The 22,028-nt window shown below is 37.0% G+C and overlaps 2 long non-coding RNA genes across 8 annotated transcripts in view; one reads left to right on the top strand and one right to left on the bottom strand.

Annotated features, from left to right (window-relative positions):
- The window catches only part of LOC123279776 (uncharacterized), a 48,873-nt gene that overhangs the window by 14,948 nt on the left and 11,897 nt on the right, over nucleotides 1-22,028 (top strand). For 2 of the 5 annotated variants that reach the window (XR_011495256.1, XR_011495254.1), the window contains 3 exons: nucleotides 1,721-1,814; nucleotides 19,298-19,398; nucleotides 20,068-20,209. This is a non-coding gene — a long non-coding RNA (uncharacterized lncRNA). Of the gene's footprint in view, nucleotides 1-1,720; nucleotides 20,210-22,028 lie in introns of all 5 variants that reach the window. The other 3 variants (XR_011495253.1, XR_011495251.1, XR_011495252.1) reach the window with 2 other exon arrangements.
- LOC123279773 (uncharacterized) overlaps nucleotides 20,103-22,028 on the bottom strand; it is a 41,306-nt gene continuing 39,380 nt past the window's right edge. For all 3 annotated transcript variants that reach the window (XR_006518043.2, XR_011495259.1, XR_011495261.1), the window contains one exon: nucleotides 20,103-20,241. This is a non-coding gene — a long non-coding RNA (uncharacterized lncRNA). The remainder of the gene's footprint in view (nucleotides 20,242-22,028) is intronic.

Below are 22,028 nucleotides of genomic sequence, written 5' to 3'. Positions count from 1 at the left end.
TCCCATATTGGCTAACTAAATTATGTGCTCATTAGTTTATTGGGTTAATAAATGAGGGGCTAAAAAATGTACACGCTCTTACAAGTGAAATATTTTCACAGAGCCGAAGGAAGCCTGACTAATTTGAGTTAGATTTAAATCTCCTGTCTTCTGTAATGATTAATACCATGAGACAATGAAAGAATAATCAGCTTCTAATTCTGACTTGGCCAGTGACTCACCAAGAGAACGTGAGAAATTCTCTTAACCCCGTAGGTCTGCATCTCTTTATCTGTAAAAGGATAAAATGAAACTGATTCTTGGGGCTCTACCTAGTTTCATGATTCTGTACCATCAGATAAAGATTCTAAGAGTTTTTATATTTGTAAGTTAATCTTATATATAATAAAATTGGTCTGGTGTTATTAAAGCATAGTCTTATAGGATCATGGTCATTTAAGGACTGAAGTACATCCTAGGCTGAGAAACACTCCAGGGCCAAGACCCATGATATAGCTGCAGTAATTAAATTGCTGAGCTCTCAGAGGAGAATGGGGCTGATGACATATTATCCTGAGATGTGATAATGTAAATGAAAACACTTTGCAAACTATTTGGGTCTATATAAATGCCAAGTATTAGGCATTATTATTATCTTCTCCATTTATTGAAGGACCAACTTACAGAAGTGACTTCAACAAGGCCATGTAATAAGTCAGGGACAGTTTGGAAGAAAATGCATTTTTTATTCTGACGTTCCTTCCATTCCTTCATCCCACCTATATTTATGGAGCTGCCTCTACTTCTAAAGTACCAATGGGGGAGTCAAAGAGCTGTCTAAAACACTCTTACTAGCCTCAACAAGTTTGCGATCTAGTAAATACGTATGAAACTGCATCATCTATTTTTCTTTAATGATCTAATGTGTAGAAGATTATTTTTCCTGACTAGGTTTTAAGTTCTTTGAGGCCCAAAGTAGACTTTTATTTCTTTTGACCTCCTTTGCTATGTTTAATGGACTACTGGGCATATTGATCCTAAAAAAATGATTTGGTGAAAAAATAAAAAATAACCTCTGTAATGGGGTTTAGACCCTCTAAAGGGCTAAACAAATGTAAGTTATTACCATTATTTATGTTTGAAAATTTCTCTAGTGCAACTCAAGAAGACAGCTAGGCTCTTAGGATTCCATAGCTTTAGAAATTATATTGGGCCAATAATAGCCAAAAATAATAGTACAAAAATAACAACTTGTATTGAGGATTAATTATATGCCAGACACTGTTTTATGTGTTTATATTTATTATCTTATTTACTCCCCACAATAATTATATTAAGTTGGAACTTATTATTATCTTCATTTTATAGATGAACAGACTAAGGTTTAGAGATGATAACCAAAGTCACACAGATAGTGAGAGTCAGAACTAAAAACTGAATCCAGGCAGTCTAGCTGCCGACATCTGAAAGCAGCCGTCATTACTGGGAGCTGATTTGCCGCATTAAAAAATGTCTAGAATTTTAGATGAGTCTAGACCAGTGGGTCTCAATGAAGGACAATTTTGCCACTCAGGAAATATTTGACAATGTCTGGAGACATCTGCGGAAGTCACGACTGCAGAGGTGCTAAAGAGGCCAGGGATGCTGCTTAACATCCTCCACTGCAGAGAGCCCCCCACAACAAAGAGGGATCCGGCGCAAAATGTGATAGAGAAACCCTCATCTATACCTGTCTTTCCAGGCCAGGACGGTTCTGTTGTAAACCAGTGACTTCCTTCTAATGGCTCAGACAGTCATGAGCAAACGTGACATGAAAGGCCAGCACAAGAGCTCAGGTAAGCATGCGGATGCAGTTCGTGATCCAAGAGCTTCTGTTGAAGGCGATACAACATGGGGTACTTTTTTCCCTGAAGGTAAGAAGAGCATTCTCCTTTGATATTTACGACTTTTTGGTTGAATTTGGAATTTGTGAAGGTTTGGTCTCAGGTTCATCTCCCCCTGCCAACTATCCCGCATACTTCTTGTTGATTTAGGACAATGTGCTACAGTTTTTGAAAATATAAAATACAGCTGAAGTCTTTCCTATATTTGAGACTCTTCCCATCTAACAGTTATATGGCTTTATCTTTGAGTAGCTAAGATAAATAGCTATAGTAATTTCATGGTACTTAAAGTCACATTTCTTGATAATCTCTGGATTTTCAGGGACCATTAGAGATCCCTGTGTGAATCTTGGAATAATGAAAAGTACATTCTGGCAAATACTTTAGGTACTCTGCTATCGCTGCATTGATTTAGAAACACATCTCCAAATCAATTTTTTTTTCAATTTTAACTTGTAATAAAATGAGTCTTAACAAAAATGCCCTTTGCAATCTAAATGGTTAGGTTGAGAACAACAGGCCAAATTGAGAATTAATTAACATTTCAAAGCCATAGTGCCATATTGCTTAATCCTAAATCGTACTTCAAGTGGAGATTGATTTCTACACCATAGCAAAACAACTTTTCCCTCTTCTCATACTATTTTTTAATAAAAAATACGGATGGTGTATATTTAGAGAATAAGATTAAGTAATGCAATCATTAAATGTTTTTGATGAAGCTGTAATAATATCCTATTACAGAATCCACATTCTCCAAGTCATCTTTAAAACTTTGATAAAACAATTATTACTGAATAAGGAAGACAGAAAACCAACCAATGCTGAACACATTAGTATAATTTATGTATTCATAAAACTGATAATAGACATTTATTTCTAAAAATCCTTAAAGCACAGGTAATAATGGAGCCAGTCAGCAATTTACCACTTGCAATTAATCACTCTCTTCATATTCACAACATTCAGTTTTTCTTGCTATTTGAGAGTAATGATTAATTGATAAAAGTTTAACAAGTGCACTAATAGCAGGTGCTCCTAATTGCGGTCTTCAGAATGATTCTCCCCAAACCTACTTTATGCTAATTTGTACAGCATTAGTCATAACACTTTATGATTTTACTTTTAAAATGACTTTTCTTCTAGTCATCCTAATTTAATTAAGGATTTTAACTAGTTACATGTATCAAGAACACCAATGAATTTTAAATTTGTGAGTTTGATTACCATAAGAGATTAACAAGAAGACTCATAAAAATGCACGGCTGCCAATTAGAAGCATCAACACTGCGTAAATTAGAATTTGTTAATTGGTTTAGCAAATGTAAATTCAATTTTTTGAAATTTTATGAACTGAAAAATTGATTATATTTTTGTGAGCCTCCAGAAATCTCTTATTAGGGATGAAATTTGTTTCAGTGGTTCCTGAGATGATCCTTGTATTTTAGCCCCGAATATTTGTATTTCATTTATTTCAAAAATATCTCATTCTAGCTGTCATTTTTCAACCACACGTTTGCCCCTTACCATCCACACTATTAAATGAATAGTTAAGTACACATTTTTCTTTCATCTGTCTTTCCTCTTAGCAGGGAAGATAAAATATGCATTCTAGGTAAGGTTTGTTATTTTGTATTTTCAATATTAAAGTGCATGCAATTCATTTAGTTTCCTATACATTTATGACAAAAAGTACAGACGATTTTGCAAAGATGAACATTGAAACAGCATCTCAGGTAGGCAGATTAATACTGTTTGCCTCTAGGAAATAGACCCAGCAATCTTACAATTTATAATTATAAGAGGAGCAGAAGCTATGTTTCAGAATGCATTGTGGAATGGGGAGGTCTCTTAGCAATGTACGATCAAACTCTATTCCCAGCAAAGTACCTATACAGTCTGAGCACTAACCTTCCATTGGTTATTCCCATGCTGAGTTGCAGTCAAGAAACCAAGGGCAGAATTGCGAACAGGCCTAAAATGTTCTTATGGCTTCGTCTGCATACTGTAAACGAGGAGCTGGGGAAATGGGATATTGGACTGGATTGTTCCATGAACTCAACACTCTTCTTTCCAGCTAATGTGACTCATTCGATAGTATCCATGAACACCCTTACTCTGCCCTCTGACTTCTCTGCCCCTCCCGGAACTGCTTTTCAAAATCACAGAGCTTGATAATCTCTCCTAAAGGCTCAAAATTCAGCAGATAATTATTTGGCCATTCAAAAACCTCTTGCATTAATGCATTATTCTGAACTAGTGTAGTTAGATTACTCTGTCCATAATTAGCTCCCAAAGGGATGTCTTATCAAAGGGATAAGACACAGGTAAGACCACAGGGTAAAGGAATCTTGAACTTAGCGGCTTCCCCTTTGATCAGTGGGGCTAGGAAGGAACTTGACATTTATAGAGAACATGCTTCATGCATATAGCTCCTCCATACCTCGTCATCTTTAAGCAGGAACTGGGGCCCAGACAACTAGTCTTGGACACCAAGTAGCAGCAGGAAGGCGTCTGATCTGCAAGGGTTGCTGCAGGAACTCAGGGTTGAAAGTCACTAGCAATTGGCTGGGTCACAGGAAGCAGAGTATCCTCTGACTACCAAGAAACAGTGGCTTTGTTTCTTCACCCTGATCCCTTCCTCCTTATTACACTCTCCCCTTCCTAACGTGATCTTCATGCTATACTAGTTTAAAAGAAAAAATGTGGAAACAACCTCAATTTCCAAAACCAAAGGATTGTTCAGTAAATACAGACATTAGTGAAATATTCTGCAACTATGAATATAATAATGAAGGTATATATAAACATCAGCATGGAAATATGTTCACAATTTACTAATTCACTGATTCACTGAATATTGTTGCCTGCCTGTTATTTGTCAGACTCTGATCTAAGTGCTTCAGCAGTAAGTAAAACAGACCTGTCCTCATGAAGTTTGCATTCTAGCAAGAAAGTCAGAAAATTAAAACTTAACTAAATAAATAGATAATGTAATTTCAGGAGTGATCATTGCTATGAAGAAATATAAAGCAGAGTAAGGGATGGGATGGGAATGACGTCTGAGTAGATACAGGGATGAGATCAAGGAATAAGAACATTCCCAGCAGAGAAAAAGTCGGTGTAAAAGTTCTCAATTGAGAGTCAGAAGACCAGACACAGGGGTGGAAAGAAGGGCCAAGGCTAAAAAGGAAGGAAAATAAGAGTTGAGATATAGAATGGAGGGAAAAGATTGTAACGATGGCAGCAAATTGGAGATGCTCCAGTGCCCTCACGCAGCTATCCTTTCCGAGGATGGCCCCAAAGAAGGAAGCATCATCTGCCTGGAGCTGCTGGTAGTTCTGCGTGAAGAAGACAAATGGCGTATTCTACACGTGTTAATAACCAGCGGGGTCGAATGTATTGTCTCGTATCCAATGGAGAGAGTACAAGCGTGCCTGCACCCTAAATATGTTTAATTAAAAATGAAATACTACAGGTTTGGAATCTGTGGGCTGTATGTGGCCTTTGGGCTGGAAGCTTTTGCTCCCATTATAAACCCATTTAGTGAACACTCCAGAAATGACTGTGCTGGAGGAATTGAGAAAACATGCATTGTGGTCCTAGGAAACTCCTTGAGCAGAAGACTTTCTCCGGGAGCACACCAAATTTCTGATTCGTTACCCCTTTTCCTCTTTTCTAGACGTAACCTAGGACATTTTCTCTAGTAACAGAAGCCCTATGTAAGTTTCACCACTTTGAACCTCCTCACACAATGTGGTACTCATAACCTTTATGGTCTGCTCCTAGTCAGCACAGGGACTCTAATTCTCTAGTATCTAGTTGGAATACTTTGGGGAAGTTCTGGGCAAAACCATACCACTTGAAGCCACAATTTCTTAGGCTATTAATGAAGAGAATAATATTTATCTTCCCAAAGTGTGGTGTGATGGTTGATTAATAAATGCTTAGAGGAAGGGGCCAGCCTGGTGGCATAGTGGTTAAGTTCATGCACTCCACTTCAGCTGGCCCAGGGTTCTCAGGTTCAGATTCTGGGCATGGACCTGCACACCACTCATCAAGCCATGCTGTGATGGCATCCCACATAAAATAGAGGAAGATTGGCACAGATATTAGCTTAGCAACAATCTTCCTCAAGCAAAAAGAGGAAAATTGGCAACAGATGTTAGCTCAGGGCCAATCTTCTTCAACAAAAATAAATTAAAAAATGCTTAAAGGATGTTTTGAAGATTAGAGGCATCAGTTATTATTGTGATTATTATGAGTTGGTCCTACAATCCAGAATTAGAATGAGCACCAGCTTACGGCTGACTCTTTCATCTTCTGTATATACATTCTACCCACTGGAGGTATTAAATTTAAGCCTGGTATAATTAATTAATGTTTACCAAGCATGTTGTGAGTTTCAACCACTCCAAGTGCCAAGTACAGTTATGAGAAAGACCAGAGCTTTGGTTGAACCTTGTAGTAATATCACATTCTGATTGGCTTCATTTACATCACAGATCAAGCGCTCAGGGTCTCATTTCTATGTTCTGCGTCGTGCCCAGTAGCCTGTTGACATATCATAACAATCCAATAAAAGCAGTAATAAAGTTGTAATCTCCTTTCCTTTTCCCTTGATTTGCCTCCATATTTTTTTTTAAAAAGTTGACTAGACAGGAAGAAAAATGCGCTCTTATTTTTGGCAAAAGATGATTCAAAATCTCTGCTAATGGGAATATGAAATCTTCTTGCTTCTTCTTATCAATCAGGAAAATAAAAACTATTTGCTCTGGGAAATCTGCTTGCATTACTCTTAAATCATTTATAGTCCACTAAGAGCTTTGAATAATGGAGAAGCTAGGAGGGCCCCTGATTTAATTTTGTCTCCTGTGTTTCTTTAGTATCTTTGTGCTTTCTTGCATTTAGGGGAATGGCACAGAAGAGAGAGTTAAGGATGATTTTTTTTTAGAGAAAGCTATTAAAAGCTTTTACAAGGGACTTGAGCTTTAATAAAAGCTCTCTGTATGCAGGAAGGCCAAATCTCCAGGGATTTCGAAAGAGGCAACCTCAAAGTTAAACATTGGAAGAGCAAACTAAATTCATGACTTTAACATCACTTCCTTTCTTCTCGAATCCATATCCTCCTAATAACAGATAAAACCCGAAATCTCTAATAGACCACAGTATCAAATTATAAGAGCACATATTTGCCTGACATTTAAGTTTATAAAATGCTAAATTACATGTGTGTTAGTTTTCTATTGCTGCCGTAATAAATGACCATATGTTTCGTGACTTAGTAGCTATTTGTTATTTCACAGCTCTCTAGGACAAAAGTATAGGCACAGGTTGGATCAGCTGGTTCTCTGCTCTGGGTTTCACAGGCCAAAATGAAGATGTCTGCAGGACTGTAGCTCTTCCTTAAGCCTCTGGGGCTGTGTTCACTTCCAAGCTCTTTCATATTGTTCACAGAATTCAGTTCCATGTGGTTGTAGGACTGTAGTCCCCATTGCTTTGTGGCTGCTGGCCAGGGGTTATTTCAACTTCTACAGGCTGCCCACATTCCTTCATTATGACTTCTTTTCTCCATCTACAAAGCCAGAAATGGTGGATCAAGTCCTTTTCAAGCTTTGAACCTTTCTGATTTCCCCTTCTGCCTCTTCTCTGCTTCCCACCTGAGGAAATTCTCCTTTTTAAGAGTTCATGTGGTTAAATTGGGCCCAGCTGGATAAACCAGAATCTCACTGTATCAAGGTCTATAACTTTCATTATATCTGCAAAGTCTCTTTTACCACGTAACATAACATATTCGCAGATTCCAGGGATTAAGGCATAGGCATCTTTTGGGAGAGGTCATTTTTCTGTCTATTATTCTGTGGAACCACCCTAATAGGCAAGGAGGACACTATCACCCCAGTTTTATAGATGAGGAGATACAGAATCTCAGTAGCATAAGTGATTTAACCCAGGTCGCAGAGCAAATAAACGGCAGAGTCCAAGAGTAATGACTAAAATCCTTTTGTTATTTTCAGTTATTCTTTGCTTTTAATAGACATTTACAGAGTGCTTAGCAAGGGTCAGGTTCTGTACCAAGCCTGGAAATAGAGGGATAAAATTCTGCATTCAAGAGCTTCACAATCTTACAGGCTAAATTGACAAAATCTGCAAGTAATTTTAATATGGCTTGTGAAGTTTGGTAAGGAACACAGAAGGAATACAATCTCAAGGAAAGAAATGAGTGGGCATTAGAAAAGACTTCTCAAAGAAGTGATCTTTGAAAAGGCTTTTAGAGAACAAGTAGGACATCATCAGTTAGATCTCCAGGGTCTGGTGGGCACAACATGTACAGAGCCTTGGTGGCAAGAAAGAGTAGCACTCCTTCAAGAACCAGCAAATAGGATAAAGGGCTCTGATGGAGAAGAATTGACAGATGAAACTGTAAGGGTGGATAGAGCTATATTGCGAAAAGCTTTTTAAACATACTCTGCTCCCCGCCACGGTAAGGAACAGTTGAAGCATTTGAGCCAAGTTTGATATAATCTAATGTACATTTCAGAAAGACGTAAAATGAGGAGAGTCAATTAAATGGGACTGAGATGGTGAACAATAGTGGCCATTGTATTCAAGGCACTTGCTAGATATTTTTTTTTAAAGATTGGCACCTGAGCTAACAACTGTTGCCAATGTTTTTTTTTTCTGATTTTTTCTCCCCAAATCCCCCCAGTACATGGCTGTATATTTTAGTTGTGGGTCCTTCTGGTTGTGGCATGTGGGATGCCGCCTCAACATGGCCTTGCGAGTGGTGCCATGTCCGTGCCCAGGACCCAAACCAGCGAAATCCTGGTCCACCAAAGTGGCGTGCACGAATTTAACCACTCAGCCAGGGGGCCAGCCCCATTGCTAGATATTTTGAGGGTTACAAAAATATAAGTTATACATTTTATCCTTACAGGTTTTTTCATCTTATGTCAGAATTCTCGGTTGCAAGGAGTAGAAACCTAACTGAAACTAACTTTGGCCAAAGAAACATACTCTATTGATTCATACTACTGAAAATCATGAGGATGTATGATTTCAAGTCAAGCTGGATCCAGGAGCTCAAATGATGTCATCAAACGTCTATCTTTCTACATCTCTGACTTCTGACTTCCTCTTTTGGAATCATTTCAGAGATCTTTCCTTCACGTTGCACCAAAGATGGCCAGCAACAATTCTAGGTTTACATTGACTTTATAGCTAATAATCTCAGAGAAAAGAGCATTTCCTTTCTCCCAGAATCCATATGATTCTGAAAAAGGACTCTGATTGGTCTGGCTTACACATGCCCACCCATGGACCAAGCACAATGTTCACAGGGATGGAATACTCTAAATAGCCTACCTGAGTTATACATCCACCTCTGTGGTAGGAAAAGTGGAGTCAACCTCATGTGTTGGAGTTAGGGTAGTTTTTGAAATACAGAAATGATAGACTTTCTGAAATAGAGAATGATAGGCAAATATGCCTCATCTCCATGATGCCAGTGTATACAAATCACCTGAGGATCTTGTTAAAATGCAGGTTGTGATTCTGTAATACTGGGGCAAGATCTGAAATTCCTCATTTTTAACAAGCTGCTGGGTAATGCAGGTGCTGCTGGTCCGTGGATCACCTTTTGAGTAGCAAGGTGCTATACTACCTATTGAGGGAGCCAAGCAGAGATGTAGAAAGCTAACCGTAATAACGAATAGTGGAAACAGTAATTGAAGATGATGACAGAGGAGATGTGAAAGGAGGGAATGTCAAACAAGTTGTAAAGGCAGTAGGTACCACAGGAATTCAAAGAAGAGAAAATTTCCTTAAGCGAGGTCAGCAGTTCCCAAACTGTGGTCTGCAGTTTAACCTGGGAGCTTTTCAAGGGGTCCATGAGGTTGAAACTGTTTTAATAACAATACTAAGATGTTCCTTGACTTTTTGTCCTGTGTCTACATGTAGTGATGGTGCCAAAGCAATGATGAATCAAACAGCTGGCACCCTGGCATGATTCAAGACACAAGATTCAAATTGTACAGTAGTCATAGTATTCATCATGAGTAAGCCCTCACAGGAAAAAAAAAAAAAAGAAAAAAGAAAAGACAGTGCCAGTCTTACTTAAGAATGACTTTGACAAAGCAGTAAAATTTACTAATTTTATTAAATCCCAACAATGGATTTTATTAGATCTTTTTAATAGTCTGTGTATTGAAATAGGAATTATTCATAAGACATTTCTGTGGTATCCCACAGTCTAGAGATTGTCAGGAGGAAAAGCACTTGTGTGATTGTTTGAGTTACAAGGTAAAGTAGCCACTTTTTTCATGTAACACAGTTCTTACTTGAATGAATGGCTGACACACAAACTATAGTTATTCTGACTTGGCTATTTGAACATTTTCTTAAAAATGAACAAGCGAGCCTCCTACTTCAAGGAAAACAAATGACAGCATTCATTCTTAATGACAAAATTTGAGCGCTCAAACAAAAATTAGAACTTCAGGAAATAAGCTTCATAGCATCTCCATTTTTAAAGGCTTTTCCGATAAGATTACTGGTATATTAATAAATGTGATTTTTGACATTGCTATGTCATCATTTGGACAATTTACATAATTCAATGAGTTGAATTTTCCACAAGACCAATGCATGATGTTACAAAAGTATGCATGGGTAAAAAATCCACTGAAAGTGCAAGATGGACCTATAGATATAACATGTGCAAAAATCTCATTGATGTGGTTTCAGGTGCCATATTGCAAGCAACCTTTAAGAAACTACCACTTGTCAGGTTTGAGTGTAGTATCATAGAAGAATATCCAAAATTGTCTAAAAAGGCTATTAAAATAATCTTCCCATTTCAAAATACATATCTGTGAGGGCCAGATCATCTTGGTATCCTTCAAACAAAACGCAAATTGCAGCAGATTGAGTGTAGCAGGTCACGTGAGAATTCAGCTGTATTCTCTGAACTCAGACAATAACGGGATTTGTAAAAATGCGAAACAATGCCACTCTTGTCACTAAAGGTTTTATTTATTTATTTTTGGCTTTGGAAAATATAGTTATTTTTTTCATAAACGTATTTCACTTATTTTAGTGTGCATTTAATTTAATGTTATCTTTAATAGCATTAAAATAGAAATATATAAAACTTTTCTGTTTAAAATGTTCTAATTCTGCAAATTTTTATTGATATAATCTGCATAAACAGAAGTTCTTTGGGGTCCTTAATAGTTTATAAGAGTATAAAGTATCCTGAAGCCAGAAAGTTTGAGGATTACTAGGCTAGCCTTATCAGAAAAAAACTGAGATTCCCAGGTTTTTATTGCCATTTAATTATGAAGTATATTACAATAGAGCAAAAAGATGAGTTCTTACTCTTAGAATAAGCTTCTGTTATCTGGTTGGGTATAATTAACCTTTTGGATACAGTATTTGGAATAGAATATATGCTTTTAGAATCTTTCAGACATAAAACCAAAATAAATACCCCAACAACACCCCCTAGTAAATATAGTTGGTCTTAGGTGTCATTGAGTAGAATAGGGCATTAAATATTTACCCCTGTGTTTAAAATGTGATTCTTTAAAATAAAATTTAGAGATCAAGTCTCTCACATTTCTGAAATAAATGCTATTTGGCAAGGCTTCCATTTGTCCTAGTTTTTCTATTTCTACTTGGGATGTCAAAACACACTTAAATAGCTGTTTGGAGTTAGAAGTTCTCATTTGTTGGCACTTTGCCTTCCCTTCTACTGCTGCTAAAGGTTGGATCACTAGAGAGTTGACTGACAGATATATTGCACCCAAGGTTATCCCCTCAGATGAGGTCATGAAACTTCTTATATGAGTAGCCATGTTTCTTCTACCTGAACATAAAACTTTAGCGCTCCCCACAAGGTTTGTATTACTTATTATATTCCAAGCACTTTTGTAGATGCTTTACAAATATCGACACATTTAAATCTTGTAATAATCTTATGAAGGACCGATGCAATTGAAGACCATAGAGGTTAAGTCACTCTTTCAAGATCACACATCTACTGTGTGGTAGATGAGCCCACGCAATTGACTCCAGAGATGCGTCCTTAACCAAGGCCGTGTGTTGAAATGGTGCTTTAATTGGAGATAATTTTTAAAATAACATTTCAAGGGAAGAGCTGCTTAATTTTGATGGGAATTATCTTAATTAGGATTTACTTGTGCTTTGGACACATTCACCTTTGCTTGTAAGACTTCCGAGAAGAGATTCAGGACAGGCTGAGGCCACAAGGGACACAAGTTGCAATGATTTGGAGTTGGCAGAAATCTAGTAATAATACTTCTCAAACTCTGCCAACAAAATACCCACCAATGGCAGTAGTGTGAACCCTGGCTTTCCGTTACTAGTGACAAATGTCTTTGAAATTTCATGCTTTATCTTGTAAATGTTCTTGAATTCCTCATAATATAATACTATATTTTAATATAAAAATCACATTTTAAATTACTCCTCATTGAATAAAAATGACGCTCCAAAAAGATCCAGTTACTACAGTTCTTTGTGGCTTGAAGTGGCTCCTACCACACTGTCCCAATCTTAGAGAAGGCTGGCTCCGTGGAATTCTTTTGGAAGACCATGGAGAATTATCTCCTTTTTGTCTCTCCTCTCCATGCACCATAGCCCAGGGGCTCTATAGTAGTATGAACCTGGTTGTATAGCTCTAAATAAAATGATAGCAAGAGGGTGCCAGGAGTCAACTCTCTAAGCTAGCTAGGTTTGGCAAAGTCACTGAATGGTCCTCTTTCATTGCTCCTTTTAATTTATGCCTGGGGTTACAGAGCCAAATGTCTAAAGAGACTTGGCAGGCAGCAAGAATGAGTGAAACAGACCAGGAATGACAACCGTAGGAAATGCTGGTGATCGGGCACAGCAGAAGGCACATGTGCTATTTAATACGGGCTGCACCACACATCTCCAGCCCAGGTGGAGTGGGGCCAGCCCTGCCAGGTATTTTGATTTTTTAAAAAAGTACAGAAATAAGAGATTTCTATTATTACCTAAAATAAAAATATTTGAATTTTGGTAAGTAATTCAATTTTTATAAAATATGTGGCCAACCAAAAGAGTTTCAGACCGCTGGCCTGTGCTGTGCATTCTTCCAGGAAAGGGGACATTCATGTTCACAATTGTTTATGTCTTTGGTTGGTGGATGAATACTTTCTGGCTGTGAGTGTGTCAGGCAAGAAGTGAGAAGAGAAACTTTTGTCCTCTGACCATCTTAAAGTTTTAGTCTCTGTCTACCTACAAATCCCAAGAGGGAGAATTAAGATGACTCTTTTTAAATAGGATAAAGAATGATCTCTTTGTCACTTTTATGCTATTATCCTCTAAGGAACACACATTTCTTTTGTTCTCTTTTTAGTGTCAAGGGGGAAAACTATTTTCCATCCTCTGAAAAATTCTTTTTGTAATTTGAAATAGTCATTAAGGCTCTCTATACTCACGTCTTTGCTTTCTTCAGACAAAATAATTCTAAATCCTTAAATATTTCCTCAAGGATTTCTTTCCTTCTTACATTTTAATTATTTTCATTATAGACCTCTGGACCCTCTCTGAGTATCCCATATCTTGCTTGTAATGTGGTCACACTGGAGCACCTGGTTCTCATAAAAGTTCAGCCCAAACGAAATACAGATAGAAGATTATTTGCGGTTGTTACACATTATGTCTTTGTGTTGTTTTCAAACAGCATTCATTTCTACTGATATGTTAACTTGTAATTTGCTACAAGCCCCATATCATTTCCACCCTATTTATGCATAGCCAGTCCTTTCTTATTCTTGTGCCATAATTTGTGACTTTCGCTGCCTTATATTTCATCCTACATAATTTCCTTCCCTTTTGCTTTTCTTTTCTATATCCAGAATGCTGGAAATTGGCTGATGCCCAATTTGTCTATAGTGTCCAATACACAATAGGTGCTTAAGATTTGCTTACTGATGAAATAACTCAAATAAGATTTAAGCAATGTGTCCCACAAAAAAATTTTATTGAATCTAGTAGAAGCTTCTGGTACCTTTTTCCAATCTTGTCTAAAGATTCAGATTCTATCTAGAGAAAGATTTGCATCTAAGACTTGGCTCTTGCTGCTTATTAGCTATTTGATTTGGATGCGTTATTTAAATTCTCTAAGCCTTTGTTTTTAATCTATAAAATGTACATAATAATATTTATTTTTAAAGTTAATGTGACATTCATACAAGATATTGCATTTAAATGCTTGGAAACATTCTTGGTATATAATGAATCCCCCCAAATATGATAGGTTAGTAAAAAATATAATATCCAAAACATAGAGCACTCTATCTGAATAAACAGTGGGATATTCTCTCATATCATGTTTTCCCTTTTAAAAAGTCTTATCCTGGAAACTATTTTGGACTCTAAGAATTCTTGTTCATACTATTCTCTTTTGCTTGTGCTATTTCTCATCTTTCTGCTCAAATTAAATGCACAGCATAAATGGTTAGTCCCGGTAAAATAGCATCAGTTTCATCTTTTCTAATATCTTCATGAGATAAGAATCTAAATGGAAAATATACCCCACTGGTGCAAAAAAGAAATGTATAACTTCTACTGAAGTACTTTAAAGAAGAAGAAAATATTTGAGCATTCAAAGAAGAGGCATAGTCCTTCTGCAAGGAAAGAATCAGATCTTACGCAGACTGTGCTCCAAAGGGGGTGCTGGGCAAGTGCCTCCTAATTGACGGTGGTGGTGACGGTGGTGGTGGTGGTGGTGGCAGTGGTCTGGACGAGTTCCCATGTCATAGAAAAGACGGCTTGGCCACTAGAGAAACATCAGAGTATGAAGTATTCCAGTGAGTATCAGACTATGGCAAAGCTTTAGGAATGACAGGAAAAGTAAGAGGAAATGACAATTCAGAAGTGATTCACAGCAACATGAAAATAACAAACTGGCAGACTTCATGGGTGCTAAAATTCACAATTCTAAAACGGTCACCAAGTTAAGTCCTGAAGCGTGTGTCTCAGCAGAAATTGTAGTTGAAAGTGAAGATTTATAGTTTCTTTAGCAGGAGGTGAGCTGCACAGGAACAAAACTTTTATAACGCTTATTAATGGTCATCATACAATAGTACTTAGGAGTGGCATCTGTTAGCACAAGGTACCATAAGGTGATAACTCACAGAAAGTTTACATTAAGCTTAGAATTCATTAGAATAATTTATGAAATCCAGACGACCTTGCAAGTAATTTTCATTTTCAGCCACTATAGCAGATCATTTCATACTCAGAACTACTTCAAAATTAAAATGCGTCCCAAGGACATGCTGAACTTTATTTTTATACCTGTCCAGTTCTACCTTCTCTGGGAAAAAGTTCATTGAAAATGAGATAAATAAAGCAGAAGATCCTATAGTCATCACTATTACTATTAGGCTTACTGATTGGGATAAAACAATTAAATAGTTAAAAATTATTAGATTATTTTTTTATACTGACAAATACAACATCCTTGAAATTATAATATACTACTCGCCCAACTATTTGTGCCAATTTGTTGTGTGTATTGACGGGATGAGTGAATATGAAAGTGCCTGGAAAAATGGTGAAACTAACACAGGTCTAGGAATCAAATGACAGAATTTTGTATTAGTTCTACCATTTGTTTGCTGTACACGATTTGTTAGGCAAAAATTTTGAGCCTCATTTTTCCTTTTAGTTAAATGGGGATGATTTCACAATGACTTCACAATGCTGTTTAATAGGACAAAGATGATAACGAAGGTCATTTAAAACCCACAAGAGCTGAACAAACATATGCAAGCTTCTACTGCTAGTACACTAACTACTGATGCTCCTTCTCCTAAGACTACTGCTCTTATAGCTGCAACCACCGTCACTGACAGCATCACTCTTTTCTTGGTTTGCTTCAAGCAGCTATTTCTCATCTTGGATTTGAATACGATTAACATATAGATAAACTATATATATATACATTCCTCCCACACCTATATAATTAAAAACAGTGAAAGATTAGGTAAAATAGTAATATATTTTATGTATTTATTTTTAATAAAATTAATACGTATCAATTACAAAAAATATCAAAAATAATACAAAATTGTAATGTAAAGAGTGAGGTATTTGAATAAGTGAAAGAATGACTGCCTTCTATTATCCTCTCCCAATCTCTTTCTCCAGAGATTACTCAGCCTATGCTTTTTCTAGAATAATAGAAATTATTTTACCTCCCTCAAGGCTAGCTGTTTTAGGAATAGAATAAATACGTGTGAATATAAACTGTTCAACACTTTGCAAGTTTCTACACAAGTCAGTTAGCAGGTAAGGGCTTTGGCCTTCAAATATTTTACCTTCTAGTGGGAAAACAAAACTAACTCAAATCACTGTCATTAACAGATAGGTTTTGGTGCCTGTTAGGCTCACGGCAGAGTACTGGATACCTGACAAGTATGAATTCTCAGCTCTACTTTTGCTAACCTTCATGGAAGCCGTTCTCTTCTATCTATGCTGCCCATTATAACATCCCTCTTTTTATTTTTAATAGATTTTCAGATTATCTCACAGTTCTGACTTTATAGTTTATTTCCTCTGGAATCTTTTCTTTATTACATATATAAAGTCAATTTGATTACAGCAGTCGAGTTTACTTGAATCCTATTGCAGGGTTCCTGAAGATGGCAAATGCCATCCATCTTAAATGGAGTGGCTGGAGATCTGAGAGACAAGATGAGGTAGACAGGGATGTAAACAGGTCTGCCAAGGATTACCCAAGGTTGAAATGGAGTGACTACATTGAGGTGAAATCTGGTTGCTGATATTGGTAGGACTAAGGTCTGCACAGGCAGGGGCCATAGAAGGGTAGTGCATCAAGCAAACATAAAAACATGCTTTCACTCAAAATTATAGCTTAAGTATGCTTCCATACAAATTTAAATGACTATATGATAGTCATGGATATATCATTTACCATTATTGTGCATTATATCATTTCCAGTGTTGTATTATGACTAATGGCTGCATGGAATGCATGAAGATCTCTTCATATTTTTGCTCATTTCATTAGAATAGAGTCCCTAAGGTAAAAGTTCAAGTCAAAGAACATGAAAATTGTAATGACATATATACAACATTGCCTAACTGACTTGGACGAATTTAACTTACAGCATTAATGCTTGAGACGCCCCATCTCACTGCTTCCTCCACCTCCCCTCTGACTCCTCACCCCCAGTTCGGTTAATACCCAAAATATATAAAGAACTCTTACAAATCAATAGCAAAAAAGGCAAAGAAAGTTATTAAAAGATGGACAGAGAAAGAGAATAGACTTTTTCCCAAAGAAGACATACAAATGTCGGGTACATGAAAAGGTGCTTGACATCACTAATCATCAGGAAAATGCAAACCCAAACCCCAACAAGACATCACCTCACATCTGTTAGAACGGCTGTTATCAAAGAACACGAGATGAGTGTTGGCAAGGATGTGGAGAAAAGGGAACAATTTTGCGTTGTTGGTGGGGATGTAAATTGGTAAAGCGACTATGGAAAACAGTATGGAGGATCCTCAAAGATTAAAAAAATAACTACCATATGATTCAGCAATCCATCTTCTGAGTACATATCCAAAGGAAACGAAAATAAGATCTCGAAGAGATATCTGCACTCCCATGTTCGTTGCAGTGTTATTCACAATTACCAAGATATGGAAACAACCTACGAGTCTGTCAACAGATGAATGAATAAAGAAGTCATGGTATGTATGTGTACAATGGAATATTATTTAGCCATGAGAAAGAAGGAAATTCTGCCACTTGCTACAACATGGATGGAACTTGAGGGCATTGTGCTAAGTGAAAGAAGTCAGATGGGGAAAGACAGATACTGTATGATAGCACTTATATGCAGATTATAAAAAAGCTAGAATGGCAGTTACCAGGGGCTGGGGAATGGGGGAAAGGGGACAGGTTGGTCAAAGGGTACAAACTTCCAGTTATAACATGAATAAGCTCTGAGAATTTAACGTACAGCATAGTGACTATAGTTAATAATACTGTGTTACATACTTGAAAGTTGCTAAGAGAATAGATCTTAAATGTTGCTAAGAAAGTAGATCTCAAATGTTCTCCCACAAAAAAGAAATAGCAATTATGTGATGTGATGAAGGTGTTAGCTAGATCTATGGCAGTAATCATTTTGCATTATATAAGTGTATCAAATCAACACATTGTATACCTTAAACTTACGCAATGTCGTATGTCCACTATATCTGAATAAAGCTAGAGAAAAATTTCTATTTCGTTTTTTGTGAATTGCTGATTAGTACGGAAAACCTCATACAAACCTTAATAATTTCTCTGAGCTTTTTACGTAGAAATCATCTCAACCCATTGTCATACTTGTTGTAATATTGCTTCCAGTTTTATTTTTTGCCTTTTCATTTGGATTATATTATCTTCCATTTATAGAATAGAAATTATTTTATGAAATCAAGTTAATTACCATTTTCTTTATTATTTATTTCTATTAATTAATATTAATGCAATCTATGAGCGCAATTAATCACAGGTAAAAATGCAAGGTCATTTAAATAACTCTAAGCTACTACCACTACCATTGCCATCACCGCCACTACCGTTTTACCTTGGAGTATACAGGACAAAGATTGAGAATCTGTCTTCATCCTCCCCCATCATCCACACACAAAGCAGGGATAAGAGCCAGCAGTTTGATGCCTACCCTTCAAAGTTTTGCATTTACATGAATTTACAATCCTCTTTCCCCTCACCCTTCTCTTCCTATCAGTCATTGAGCTCAGTAGATGCAACTTTCAAACTGCATTTTGAACTCTCCATTTCTTTTTGTTTCCAACCCACGTTTTTGGTCCAGGTCATCCCTATCTCTTACAATAGCTTAGTAAGTTGCGTCCCAACTTCTACTCTAGCATCCCAACAATCCACTGTCTTCACAGTGGCCCATGAGGATCATTTAAAAATGTACTTTCTTTTACAACTAAGTGGTTTTCCATCACAGTTAGATTAAAATCTACATTTTTAACCAGCTTATCATGCCCTCCAGGGGTTGACTGCTGCCTGTTTCTCCAGGCTCCTGCATTGCCTCTTTTCTGCTTACCAACACTGGTTTTAGTTTTCAGGTTGTTGCAGCTGCTCCCCAACTCAAGCCACATACTATTCCCTCTCCTTGGGATGCTCTTCCCTTCCACTCTCTTTCCCTGGCTAACTCCTACTCATTCTTCATGTTAAATGTAACTTCTTCTGATTTGTCTTCCCTCAGTTTCCCCAATCTGAATAGTGTTTCTCTTTTCATACTTTTAATTTTCCATTGTAATATTGATATCAATTGTTAATAAATAATCATTTGTGCAATTATTTACTTAATATTTGTCTCCCCCAGGACCATAAGCTCCATCAGTGGACATGGTCTGTCTGATGCACTTACCAGGAGGGGAATACTATCCAGGATGGAACACCAAGGAAACCTCTGAATTGCTGAAAGTATTTCATATCTTGATTTGGGTGGTGGTTATTTGATTGTATATATTTATTTTTACATGTGCACAAGTGTATAAATTTGTAAAAACTCAAGATTCATGAAGCTTATCATATAGACATATTATTTTAATATTTTATATTATTGTTCAATTTAAAAGTTTAATAAATTAAATCAAAGATATACATTTAAAAAAATTCTTCATAGTAAATATCAGATTGTCCTTCAAAAGCTGTAACAATTTACATTTCCACCAACATTATATGTCCTCAGTACACTCTTTCCGCCAATATGACAAGCAAAAATATTATATCATCGATGTTTAAATTTGCTTCCTTGATTGTTAGTGAAATTGGACTAGCAGTTTTAATCCATCTGAGATTTATTTCAATACATCACATAAGAATTAAATTTATTTTTCCCATCCTGTTGTTCCAGCATCATTTATTGAATAATCTTTCCTTTCCTCTTTGATTTGTTACTCCATTAATCTTTATCATATTTTTGTGATGTCAATGGCCTTGATAATACAATAAATTCTTGTGTATAGTAAGATCTATTTCTGAGATATCTATTCTCATCTATTCATTATCTCTTTATTGTCACACCAGAGCCATGCTGATTAAATTAACATAACTTAAAAAAAAGTCATCCTCATTAATCTTCTTTTCCAGATGTAAAAAGAATCCTGATACTTTAAATGATGTCTAAAATGGTTTTGTTAAGTCGAAAAACACCAGCTGAGATTTTGATTTGCAACTCATCTTGGGTTGGGCTCCTCAGGAAATGGACATCGAGATGAAGATTTGCAGGCAGGTAGGTTATTTGGGAGTGCTTGTTAATAACACCTGTAGGGGAGTAAGAAATGCAAACGAGAAGTTGAACTGCAATGAAGTTGCAACAGAGGCTTCAGCTGAATCCTCAGGGAGCTGGGGAGTTGGGATGATTCTTTTGAATTGACCAGAATTCAAACAAAGGGGCCACATCAACTAGTTAATGGATACAGGCTGCCTACAACGAGGAGATGTGGTGGGCAAGGCAAAGGACAGTTTCTGGAAAAGGACTCAGCTATGAGCTGTCAGTTGCCAACACTTTCAACCTCTGGAAGTGAGAACTTTGATCCTGAGTGGGGATATGGACGGTTCACCACAGAGTGCATACACAAGTTTTACAGTACTGCTGCCTCTTCCAGGAAACTGATTAGCCTTTCCTTTTATTCAATTATTTTATATCTGAACTTTCTCAGGCTAAAAATACAAAAGAAGACAATTGGAAAAACTGAGTAACTTTTCTGTGCAATGACTAGTAGTGAAAAAATAAACTCAGTAGACTGGAATAATGAGCCCAAATTAACAAGTGAACTTAGCAGAAATAAATGACCATCTTTTACTCAATATTAGCTAAAGGCATAATGTGATTTAAAAAAAGACTAACCCTGGGGCTGGCATGGTGGTGCAATGGTTAAGTTTGCATGCTCTGCTTCAGCGGCCTGGGGTTCACCAGTTTGGATCCCAGGCGTGGACCTACATACTGCTTGTCAAGCCATGCTGTGGCAGGCATCCCCCACACGTAAAGTAGAAGACGGGCACGGACATTAGCTCAGGGCCAGTCTTCCTCAGCAAAAAAAGGAGGATTGGTGGCAGATGCTAGCCAAGTGCTAATATTCCTCAAAAAAAAAAAAAAGTATAATTCTTTCCTTTGTTTCACTTTGGTTTTCCCAAACTCTTTCATCTTCCTTGAGCTACCAGTAAACTTCACGAGCCTCCTCACATTCTTCTTTCTGCTCAAACCCTGCTTCTTCTGACTTGGATGATCACCAACACCTGGCATTTGCATGTCCAAATGTCTGCTGAGCATCTCTTTCATGTCAGTATATCTTCCTTCCTCAAACTCGATCCTCCTTTATTCCATTGGAACCATCCCCAACTCTTCTATCTCGTAGCCTACTTTTTTGTGGTCAGGACCTACCGCATCTACCTGTGAGATGTGCTTGAACCTGCCTCTTGTTTTTATTCTCGATGCTGGGAACAAAGTTCACATCAATATCATTTGTTACGCAGGCTAATGTAAATTCCTAACTGATTTCTATGTCTCTAATTATCCCATCCTAACCAATTATGTCACTGACATAATTGTGTCACCATCATCACCATCCAAGCTCCAACACTTTGATGACTCACTATCCCTCAAAGAATAATAAACTCTGGATGAATATGGAACTCAAAGCTCTCTGTATTCTCCACCTCACCTGGAATTTTGTTCTGCAGCCCCGCTTTATTGTACAGCTTGCATTTTCATTCTCCTTGTTTGTACTGCTTCCCTACGTCTCTTTTCTCTATCCATCCATAAATAGAATTTTCCCTCTGTCCCTCTGTAAAGACACTATATTCATCTTCAAGACTCAGCTCAAATGTTCCCTCAGTGAAGTATTCTTGGATTCCCACAGCTGAAATTAGTCATGCGTCCTTTTATTTCCCATAGTGCTTTGTTTATACCATTCTTGCAACATGCATCCTGCTATTATATATTTATGTGTATGCGTGTTTCTCTGACTAGATTGACTTTTGGGAGGCAGAAGCTATTATTTTATTTGTCTTTGCATTCTTCACAAAGCCTGGCCTAGTACCACTTATTG

This window comes from Equus asinus, chromosome 2 (genome assembly GCF_041296235.1).
Source record: "Equus asinus isolate D_3611 breed Donkey chromosome 2, EquAss-T2T_v2, whole genome shotgun sequence".
NCBI classification, from domain to species: Eukaryota; Metazoa; Chordata; class Mammalia; order Perissodactyla; family Equidae; genus Equus; species Equus asinus.
Note: the sequence above shows the minus strand (reverse complement) of the source record. Positions and strands in the feature narration are given on the sequence as shown.